At 30.7% G+C, this 12,138-nt stretch overlaps 1 protein-coding gene across 2 annotated transcripts in view; it reads left to right on the forward strand.

Moving 5' to 3' along the window:
• LOC129958675 (5-aminolevulinate synthase, non-specific, mitochondrial-like) overlaps positions 1-12,138 on the forward strand; it is a 61,140-nt gene that overhangs the window by 25,563 nt on the left and 23,439 nt on the right. The window lies entirely within an intron of this gene.

Here is a 12,138-nt window from a genome sequence, read left to right on the forward strand (position 1 = left end):
TGATTGTTCTTTTGTCTCAGGGTTCACGTACTTAATCCAGGTTTCGTCACCGGTCACGATTCTGTTTAACAATGGTTCTCCTTCGTCCTCATAACGTGACAGAAAGTCTAATGCAGAGGCCATTCTTTGACTTTTGTGGTGGTCGGTAAGAATTTTGGGCATCCATCGTGCACAGAACTTACGGTAACCCAATCTTGCTGTCACTATCTCGTACAAAAGAGTCTTAGAAATCTGTGGAAAATCAGTAGACAACTCCGCCATTGTGAAACGTCGATTTTCACGAACTTTTGCATCAACTGTCTGAACGAGTTCGTCAGTCACCAAGGATGGTCTACCACTCCTCTCTTCATCATGAACGTTTTCTCGTCCACTTTTAAATAAACGTACCCATTCACGGACAACTCCTTCACTCATAACTTTTGGTCCGTACACGGCACAAAGCTCACGATGAATAGCTGTTGCAGAGTATCCTTTGGCTGTAAAAAACCTTATAACAGCACGCACTTCACATTTGGCGGGATTTTCTATTGCAGCACACATTTCAAACTGCCACAAAAACTAAACTAGCGCAGGTACGATGTTCACTCGACTACGGCTTGATGCCGACTGACCTGCTGAGCGTGTGAATGCACAGATGGCGCGCTACTCCCCCCACTACCCGCACTGTGACCAATCGGAGGTTAGTTTCTGAATTGCCCTCGTAAAATAAAATAGTTTCAATATTAATAAATAAAGGATTTATTATATACTTTACAGTCATATTATTTAATATGATACCGTAATATTATTTAATGTGATATTTATAATTAATTCTGTAATACAAATGATCTAAAATTAAAATAGTGATTTTTACTTTCATGGAAGTAATTGCGTTTTCTCAGTTAATTGGTGTTCATGCATTATCTTGCATCAAAATAGGCATTAAACAAAAGTGTCAGCATTTAAAAATACATTAACCTATATTTACATTTCTGTGTTTTAGATTCTTCATTCTTTATAACCTGTTCTAATCGATCCCCTCTGATTTTTAGAGCAATTCCATGCTTTGTGAGTGCTTCTTCTCCACGATTTACATGTTCCCTTGGGATTCACCTCAATTCTTCTGGCCTATTCTTCACCTCTATTCTTCTTGAAAAATGTAAAAGTGATATAGGTCCCGACTCTGACGAATTGATGCATATGACTTTAAAATTGTGTGGTATAAGAGGAGTCTATTTTGATGCGCTAGGAAATGAATCGAAGATTTTTTTTACTTTTATTATTGAAACATTTATAAAAACCCCGTGCACCACAAAGTATCACACGGGGCTTACAGAAGTAAGTATGCAACACATTACGTAAAGAAAAAGAAGAAAATTTAACAGTCATGAAGGATTACAGATGTCAACAATAAATTTACAGAAATTTTCAAAAGCACTTCTGGTGGAAATAAGTTGGGGAAAATCTGGAGATCAATTTATATTAATGCCCTTGAGAGCCAGCCTTAGGATCTGTCTTTCTAAGGAGCACATGTTCAACATTTTCCTCGCCACCAATATTATAAACGCAGGAAGATGACGGAAACAAATTAAATTTGTACAAATAACTTTTAAAGTTACCATGAGCAGTGAGAAATTGGGTTATTTTGTAATTAGTGTAAAAATTATGGCATGACAGTCTCTTATTAATGAATGGAAAAAATTTCTTTGTTAAGTTCCTTTTATTTGAAATGAGATATTCTTGATTCCAAGACTCCACCGTTTTTTCTTTCGTAACCTTCTTGTAAAAGGATTTAGGAATATTAACGACAATGTCAATTTTGAGCTTAGTGGCAGCCTTTGCAAGCCAATCGGCCCGCTCATTTCCATAATGCCCGTGTGTCCACAAACAAATGCAAAAACTATCGAGATATTTTTTTTATCTTTTAGGCTTTTAATTTGCTTTTGGATCTCGATGATTATATTGTTAGATGAAGAAATTCACTTCAGAGAATTCAAGGATGAAAGAGAATCGGTACGAATGAGATAGTCTGAGATTACATTATTTTGTTCAGTAATCTATTTCATGGCGAAGTTTAAACATAAAAGTTCACCTACAAAAACTATGCAGTCATCACGAATTTTGAATTGAAAATACTCGGATTCAATACTACTTTTGAAAACAACAAATGCGAAACCAACTCTGCCATCAGTATAGCAAATAACAGGGAAATCATCCTTGGTTTTATCACTAAATTGAATAATATTGCGGTTCTCTCTGAGTGGATGAGGGAAAAAAGATGGAGGCATAATATAATCATAATTAGAGATGAAAAAAGCAGAGAGATTTTCCCTATAGGCAATATTATGAAGAATAGCAATATCGATTGGAGGGAAGCCAGAAATTGCATAAACTGACCCGTAACTTATGATACGATCCTTCTTTGTATGCATCGCAGATATTTAGAATTCATCTTCCTTTTAAGCGCCGCACCCCAAACTCTAGAGCCATACATTATGAAAGGTTCGATTCCCTATTTATAAATGAGCGAATGTACGTTGAAATTTATACCAAACGTGTTGCATGCGATCCTATTTAATCCAAGCTGCAATTTGTCACATTTCTCTGATACAAGTGTTGCTTCCAAGAAAATTTACTGTCAAGAAGAACCCCAAGATATTTAATTTGTTTTACCATAGTCAAAGTCGCTGGAAGATCCCTACCTTGGAAACAAACTAGGATGTCATCAGCAAAATCTATGTTGTCACAGCAGGCCAGATTTTTAAGTTTAAATAGGAGATCATTGAGGGCGACCCCTTTCAAGACGAAGGAATGCCGAAGTCGAACCCAGTTGCATTTTGGCCATTCTGTCAGCAACAATTCAGTCAACAAATGAAAAAATGTTATTCGAAACTTCCGCTTTTTTAAGGGGATTCAGAATGCAAGGCCACCATGCATTATCAAAAGCACCTTTTATATCAAGAGAAACCAAGATTGAGTGTAAATATTTCTTTTTACTTCTCTGAACAATCTCATTCAAACGTAAAAGAATCGAAGATTGACAGATGGGCTGCATTTTTCTCCGTCACAACACGCGATTGAAGATATACCAATAATGAGAATTGGGAGGGAGATGCCGAGTTCAAAACAGGCACATTTATAACAGTTTTGTTATTTCTCCTCTACCCACTCTCCATTTGAATCTTTTGTCTTTCAACAAATATGTTCTGAGATTCCTGTTTGTCGCCAGCTAGTCAGAGCCAGGCTATAATACTGCAGCTAAAATAAATAAAGGTTATAGGAACTGAAGAGGTATGGAAGCAGGTTTGTAAAAGATGGAAGCGGGTTTATAAACTAACTTTTCTCTGCACGATTTTTTAATTTTTAATGGCCGTCGTTGTAAATCTATTAAGGAATCGCGGAAAAATAATTATGAAAATTTGTTTACAATTTAAATTTTAATTAAATTTGATTAATTATAAGTTTTAGTGATTTAATCAAAATTTTCTTGCTTGTAAATTATGCTACCTGAAGCGAAATAATGTAAATATTAGCGAAAAAAATGTATTTAATCAATTTAGTTTAAACACGCAAAATTGCGCTCCTAAAATTAAAATCAAATAATTAAGTTTAAATGTTAAAATTATTTGGAAAAGTGCCGTTAAAGGGCTGTTTCAAATATGATGTGCAGATACTTAGGATTTTCTTTAGCCCACCACGGAATTTGGTAATTGAAATGCCGAAACTTTTGTAATCAATATATTATTATAGTGATTAATTATTAATTTCTGAATAAATTAATAATTTTAATCGCAGAACTTAAAGACAAAAATGTAAAAGATTCTAATATACATCACTGCCTCCTGTAATAGAATGGGGGGGGGGGACTCTTCGAAATTTAAAATTTCGAACCTCTATTCCGAAATATCGTAGCATGATAATATTTCAAGAAATAGTTCTTCTGACTTGATTGTAACAGTCTCTGCATTCTGAGAACAACAGCTTTTAGATAACATAATTTAAAGAAAGAATGCAAGCCTAAAAATATCATTGTGTTTAAATGCGAAAGTAAAAAATAATACCGCCCAAAAAAGCTTTTTTTTTTTTAAATCATAGCATTAACAATGGTAGAAGCATTCAGTGAAAAATTTAAAGGAACAATAAAATTCGTTTGAATTTTATTATAACAATAAAAAAGAAAAACATTTTTATAACTTGTGTTTAGAGTTTATTTTCAAAAATGAATTAAAATTAGAGAAAAATTGCAGGTAAATAATATTAGTATGACTTAAAAACCATTTTTTAAAAAATTTAAAGTCATTTAAAATACATTGATGGTGAAATCTTCTGATGAGCTTCTGAGGGTAAAGACCCCTGAGCACCCGAGGGCAGAAGTCTGACTCATACGAAGATGACACTCACACATTCGCTTGCAAAATTCCTTTTTACAGGGGGGCTCTTTCACACACCTCACAGATAGGACACAGAGGAAGAACAAACATGCCCGAATCAAGACTTGAACCCGGGACGCCCCGATCACAGGGAAGACGCGCTATCCCTAGGCCAGGACGCCGGCAAAGTGGATTTTTATTACAAAAATAAAAAAATAATAAATTGAAAATTATTTTTAGAGTTAATTTCCAAAAATTCATTAAAATTAAAGAGAAAAATTGCAGAAAAATAAAACTAGTAGGACTAAAAAACCAATTTTTAAAAAATTTTAAAGTCATTTAAAATTTTTGTGATTTAATATACTCCGAAGTTAATGACAAAAAAACCCCGATAAAATTTCGATTAATTTTATTTAATTATCTAATTAAAATTTTAGAAAACTCTTTCTTGATGAATATCCACTACACAGTTAACTACTTGCCGAAAGCGGCAGCTCCTAGTTCATCTAATCTACAAAGAATCAAAGTTCAATCAAAGCTCTGAGTTCAAATGAGCTCATCTAGTCTAAAGTCTACAGAGTCTGCCCTACAGAGAAATATATTCTGCGCATCTCGCATTTATTTGTACTATTTTACTATCACACAAATTATAAAAAATATGCCAGCCTAAAAACAAACTTATCTTCTCGGATAAATCAATTAAATTTAAAAGTAATTAATCTTTTGACTTAAAAAGTATTTGATTTGTATTCGTACATAAAGCCTGAGGATGAAATTATCCTGTACTCGTGGACAAGCAGGTTTTTCTGCCATTTCTGTCGGTGAAAAGTTACCATAAGGGCCTCCTAAAAGAATGTCCTTATTGGGCCTCCTAATCTGAAGATCTTTCATTTCACTTGACGTGTACAAAGAGGCATTACCTTTGACATTGAGCTCGTAAAGAAACATACAGCAGTTCACAGACTCGTTTTTTTCTCTTTATTATCTGCATTCAGGTGGGAGAGGAGGGGGGGGGAGACTATCAGGAAACTGAAAAGCGTCAGTTTAGCTGATAGTGATGTGTGTTTGCTGTTTGTTCACTTGGATTTTATCAGTTCAGTTTTAAGGTTGACTTAAGATTTGCAAGTACTGTGAGGAGATAAAAACAAAAGAAAAAAAAACCGTTACTATGTTATTCCAAGGGGATGTGTATTATGCACGATATTAGAGCTTTCGGAAACATGTAGAAGTAAATGCTCATTTCTAAATTGCTCTATCCATATGAAAGTCAAGCTGAAGAAAATTATCAAGTCTTTTCAAACACGTGTAGTGTTTTATTCTTTCAAAACTGTCTGAGCATTCGTTGATTGATGGTGGTCTAACAAGGATTATGCACGTCTCGTAGTGGTAGTGCATTCAAGGGACTCATGTCTGGAGTTCTGTTTTTTAGGTCAAAATAAAAGAAACTGGTCACGGGCGCCATTCGTCACTGATTTTATTCTTTGTCTTGTCTAGAGTGTTAGAGAGATTTTGCATTTGTAATAACTTAAACAAGGCTTAACTTAATGATATTTTACTTATTATTGTTGATGGGTTGCTAAGGTGGCCAGGCTCGGGACAATCTCAAATTTCAATTGTTTGTCCCTGGTTAAAAAAATGTGTGCGATTTACCCCTTATTTGAATTAAATGAATTAAATTTTTGTTTAAATGAATTAAATTTTTGAATTAAATTATTTGAATTAAATTTTTGTAATTAAATAATTCGTATTAAAGATTAATCGGATTTAATTTTAAGAAATTTGTAAAGGTAAATTATTTTTTATAAAAGTATAAGAGTGAATTCATTTCTTCAATTTCAGAATAGGAGGAATATTGCTGGTGTGACTCTTTTTCAGTCCAGGACTATTTTTAGGCGAGATAAAATACCTCAAAATAGAATTAACCTTTTACACTCGGAAAAGTAATTCAATGCATAATTATTCATCTAATAAAGGGCTTGTTTATTGTTCCGAAAAATAAATATATATAATTGTTTTAAGTTGAATTTCTCTGAAAAATGAATTCACGTCTTTTTACTATTCTATAGACGTTTTTAACAATCAAAATTAAAAAATAAATAAACAAAACGACAAAATGATGCATCGTCTTGAATGGTGAGTGAGAGGTACCATCCGAGTGCAAAGGGTTAAATGTCCTGAATGCATCCATTTGATACTTACAAACATAAATTGTTCACATTTAAAAACAATAACTAGATTAATTTTTTTGAATTCTGAATATTTTTCAGTTTTAAATTACATAGAAATAAGATATTGACCAAGAAAAGGAATCACCAGAAGAAAAAAAATAATAAAAGTAACAACTAATATACTTTATTTTAATTTCTTTAAAACGTCTTGATTTATTTTATTTTTTTGAGAATTTTTGTTATTCACTATTTCGCAGTTTCTTATTTTATTTATTTATTTATTAAGATTTGTCCAATATTTCTAAACTCTTTCCCTAGCTGTTGTCCCAGATTGTGATTCGAAACAATCTGGTCACAATATGCATTTCTATAAATGATGCATTACTATAAAAATAACATTACATTTATGCATTACTATAAAAATAAAATTTTATTTATGAATTACTATAAAAATAATATTTCCTGGTTTTTTAATGGGATAATACAAGTCTTACTAGTGTATACAAGTCATTTCATGTAAATTCAAATACTATAATCTGCCATTGATTTTTTTTATCTATTATTTTTTCAGTCTGTTCGCATATTTTGGTAATGGTTTTGCATGTAAATATTAAGGATATGACATTAAATAAATTAATAGGTATCGCGGATTAGTCAGCATCGGATTTTCATTCTTTGTTCTGATCGGGTTCCAACTTAAATGCTCGAATCATCTTATTTTTTACTACTAATAATAGTTTTGTTTTTTACTAGTAATATTTAAAAAAAATTAGCAAATTTAAATTTTTAAGAAATTTATTCTTGAAGACCCTCTTTCCCAACTTTTACTAAACAAAATATGATCACCATAGATATACAACATATGTCTAATGTTAAAGAATCAATCTGATAAAAAAAGGAATTAAATTAATAGAAAACATATATAAAGAAAGCATATGTTGTTGTTTCTAATGGCACTTGCCATGGACAAGCTCGCTGATGAAGTCAGCGATTTTAAGCCAAGGGAGCGTCTCTTGTTTTAGTAGCGCCAATTAGGGCCAAGAGTAACTCTTAGCTACTCACGCATCACATTCGCTTGCACAATCCCTTTTCACAGGGGGGCACATTCACACATCTCACAGATAGAACAGATGAAGAACAACCATGCCCGAACCGGGAGTCGAGCCCAGGGCACCCAGATCACGGGGAAGACGCGCTATCCCTATGCCAGGATGCCGGCAGAAAGCCTAAATAGCATTACATATTATAAATGCTTCTTTATCTCTTTTTGTTTTTTAAATATGTTTTATTTATTAATTATTTCATGGTTTCTTGATTTTATTTATTAGATTTTTTTAAACACCTAATCCCCTCTCCTCCGGCATTCAAACAGCATCTCGAGTTTCAGAGCGACCTGGAAAGAGTTTAGCATATTTTTAAAAACATTTTTTTAGAATTTTATACAATTTTTTTAAGGACATCATATCTTTTTCTGATGAATCATATTTGTCTTGATCTAAGCGTCATTTTAACTCTAATTGTAATTCATATATTTGTGATACGATAATTCTAATTTTAAAAAAAGTTTGTTTTAGAAGTTTAACTTTTAAAACTAAATTTATTAGACCACTAGAAGTTGTTTCAATTACTATAACATTGAATTAATATATTATTGAGTTAAACTCAAGAATTTTTCATTCAACTTCTTTCAATATTCGATTTATTATTGAAAAATGTCTCCTTATTTCAAAAAATTGTAATTACATAAATTTTTGATGCAAATGAAAGTTTACCTTCCCTATAGGAGCGTAAAAGCCGCCTTTTAAAAATCTTTGTTATGAAACATAATCTGTTACTTTTTAAATAATGTGCACTTCAGAATGGATCTTACTTTAAACACTTTTTAATTTTTATGCAGTGTTATCTGGTTTCTATGAATTAACTGTATTGAAAAATAAAGAAAAAACTGTTCTCTCACTGAAACCTTAAAAAAGGCATCAAACTTTTCATCTTTTCTTGTAGATATATTATTTCATATTCATGATTGTGAGATGATATCAGTTTCAAAAATCTCCACCTCTTTCCGACAAAGGAAAACTCCTCCTCTGCACATTTATATTCATAACTTTTGAAATACGCTGGAACTTTTAAACGTGATAAGTTTGTACCAGCTTAACGTAAAAAAATTTTTCTCCTTCTGAAACCTTATTGGAGTAACTCTTTTTAATCAGGAGGAAGTTTTATTCTATTTTATTATTCATTTTTGCCACTTTCCGATATAACTCTAAAACTTATACAGTGAACTAACAAATAACGATTATTAAGCGGTCAAATCTATATAATTTTCTACGCTATCAAATTAGATGACATCTTTGGGTTTGGAAAGATATTTTCTCAATGATTCAACTGACAGTCCCTGGAAAATCTGAGATTTTTATGGATTCAATGTAAGTTATTTGTCAAATTACGTCTATGAATAATTTAATTTTAGATAATTATTACATGAAAAATATGGCTTTTCGATACATGAACCATATTCTGACACCACAATTAAGGGGTTAATGGAGCGATTGTCGATATATCCTAACTTTATATGAAAGTTTAATTAATTCAGATTGATGATGAATATAATAAAAAGAATATTTATGATCTCTTATTTATTTATGTATAATAACAGTAGTAAATATCTCTTATTTGTCGGCAATGATTAGTACAATTCTTGATACTTATGAAATATATTGATCTTCCATTTTATAAGTGATTTATTATTGTCTCAAAGCACAGATATTTTAAAATTTAACATTATTTTATGTACACTTTATATTACGCATATTGTTTGCAAATAAAAAAACAGCAAATATGAATGCATTAACTTCTTAAGGACATAACACGAGTTAACTCGTTGTACGTTTGTATATATATATATATATATATATATATATATATATATATATATATATATATATGATAATAAAAATTAATTCAGTCTGTAAGTGGATAAAAATATATTTCTAATTAATTACTCTAAGTAGGTTTATGTAGTTGTATAATTCTTGACTTTACTTGAGATATTAGTAAACATATCGGATGCAACAGCTTTCTTGTCAAGTTTCTGAAACAATATTCCCATTTTTGGCCGACTCAAAAGCCAACTTACGCACAGCGGTCAAAAGTTCAATTCAACTGAACTGACTGGCTGTTTATAAGTTACCTCCCAAAAATATTACGTGAAACTATTCAACAGTGATAGAATTAATTAACGACTTCTCCACGTGGGGATATTGAATATAACAAAAACTTTAATTTCTTTTGTTTATTCAGTCCTCAAAACCGGCTTTCAATCGTTTACGATGTTTGTAAACTTCTGCTTCATAATAATATAACAAGTAACGATAGAATGATACGATGTATGTTTTATGAATATTATTCGTAAAGCGTTGATGAATTTATGTTAATAACATCACATCATACCGTTCTTTGGTAAAAGTGCAACCTCAAACTAACAATTTTAAATTAAAAATGTCCTTGACCATTTGATTATTATCTACTATACGTTATTTCCTTCTTTTTTATACAAAGCATACTAAGATATAGATTTTGTTTTTAAATTGAATTTAAAGAGATGAATTCTGAACTGAAGTTAGATTATGTAAACTAGAGTAGTATATAACTGCTTTATCTGAGTTGCATATAAATTGAGCAAAATGAGAATTTTAAAACAAATGTTTCATTTCAACAATGTGGGATTGAATGACAATACGGAAGAATACAGGAAGTGAAATGCTAATATGAATTGATAAGCATAGTATTCGTTCACTTATTTATGAGAAATTTTTTTTTATCCTTTCACTTGGCACCTAAAAAAATAAGCATTTCTTATTGGCAGCTGCGCTTCCTTACTTATTGGCCACTAATAAGTGGAAAATTAAATATAAAGCGTTGCAAGTCTCAAAGGAAAAAAATTAGTTTCAAATTGTAACCGCTGTACAAATTCTATTCTTCTGAGACCTCTTATTTTAAATTTGGATCCAAGTGACACCCCCTAAAATTATAAAATTTCAATATCTTTGTCCCCAAATTTCATACAATACCTTTTTTTTTTTTAAATTTTTGAAAAATAAAGAAAACACAACTTACTCCACAGTAACTTTAGCCCATCAAAATAACATAAATACTCTTATGCATGGTAAGATAATATTTCTCATACTATGTGTCAAAATCACGCAATCTGTATGAATTTTTGTGTTATTTTAATTGTTTGAGCAAATTAAATACATTTCTATTCAAAACAATGTAAAAAAATTTATTGATTATTATTTTTGGTATTTTAGTAATTTTTGTTTCATTTTATTCAAATTGTGAGATTATCATAGAGGAGTCAATCCATGCTCACGTGATACAGGTCAAATGCGCTTTTGCAAGCAAGATTCTGAAATTCATTACACATTTTATTTTAAAAGAAGTCACCACATCACAGCACAGCCTAATACAGTCACATGGTAAACTATATTAAGTTTACCATATGATTGACTGTGAAATTTCATGAAGTAATGTAGTGCACTTAGTGACTAAACAGAAAAAAAAATCTTTGTCATCATTTAATATTAACAAAGTGTCTGCGATGACAAATACATTTATGTTTCTTAACAATTTTTCATTAAAGAAAAATTTCTTGAAAGGCGATAAAAGGACCCATGATAGAATATCGTCATAATCTGTTTCTGAAGTTTTTGATCAGGTAATTCTGATATTGACTCTATGCTTGAAAAAAATTACATTTTTTTATTAATTAATTATTTTTTTTTGTAATGCATACATTATTTTTCCAAATGTGGCTGAAAATATATTTTGAAAAGTGTTTGTGAAATCTCCTAACTGAACATCAGATTGTTTTGCTAGTTTTTAAAAAATTCAAAATAGTTCAAGCGTTTCTTCTATTCTTAAATATTATTATAAAATCGAACTTATTTTATCCTACTTATAAATACTATTCAATTATTTCATACGAATAATTATTGAAAAGTATGGGCTCAAGAAAAGGAACTAAGAATTCTAAAAGATAATGCACATCTAAAGTATGATTAGCAAAGTGAGTAATACGTCAGTCCAGTGGTATCTTTTGGCAAATAAAAAACAATCATGCCAAACGATTTACTCCGTATTATAAAGAAAAGCAATAAATACAATTAATCTATCAAATTTAGGTTTACATGTTGTGACTAAGAATTAGAAAATCAATTACATGGAATTTAAGGTACTGTTAAATTCTTCGGGATGTGTTTGAAAGGTTGATACTAAGTTGTAATTATAAGACATTTAAAATTATTTCATCAATAATATGAATATTCATGATAAGTTCGCAATAGCATAATATCTTTCAAAAGAGTGAATTTTAATAGAATTCAGGAGTTCAACAGTATTTAATTTCTATCAGTATTTGAAATGCGTTATTTTATGCGACAAATGATTTTCCTTAAGATTTCATTGTTATGCACTTTTTATAAAAAAAATTCTGCAACTTTTTTTCCTGTAAAATTTTTCTTTACCTACTCAAGTGGTAGAAATTCGATTCACAGATCATTATCTTATAGATGAAAATCGATGTTCAGCTATTAATTAATGACAAGCAAATAAAATTTTAG

This window comes from Argiope bruennichi, chromosome X1 (genome assembly GCF_947563725.1).
Source record: "Argiope bruennichi chromosome X1, qqArgBrue1.1, whole genome shotgun sequence".
NCBI classification, from domain to species: domain Eukaryota; kingdom Metazoa; phylum Arthropoda; class Arachnida; order Araneae; family Araneidae; genus Argiope; species Argiope bruennichi.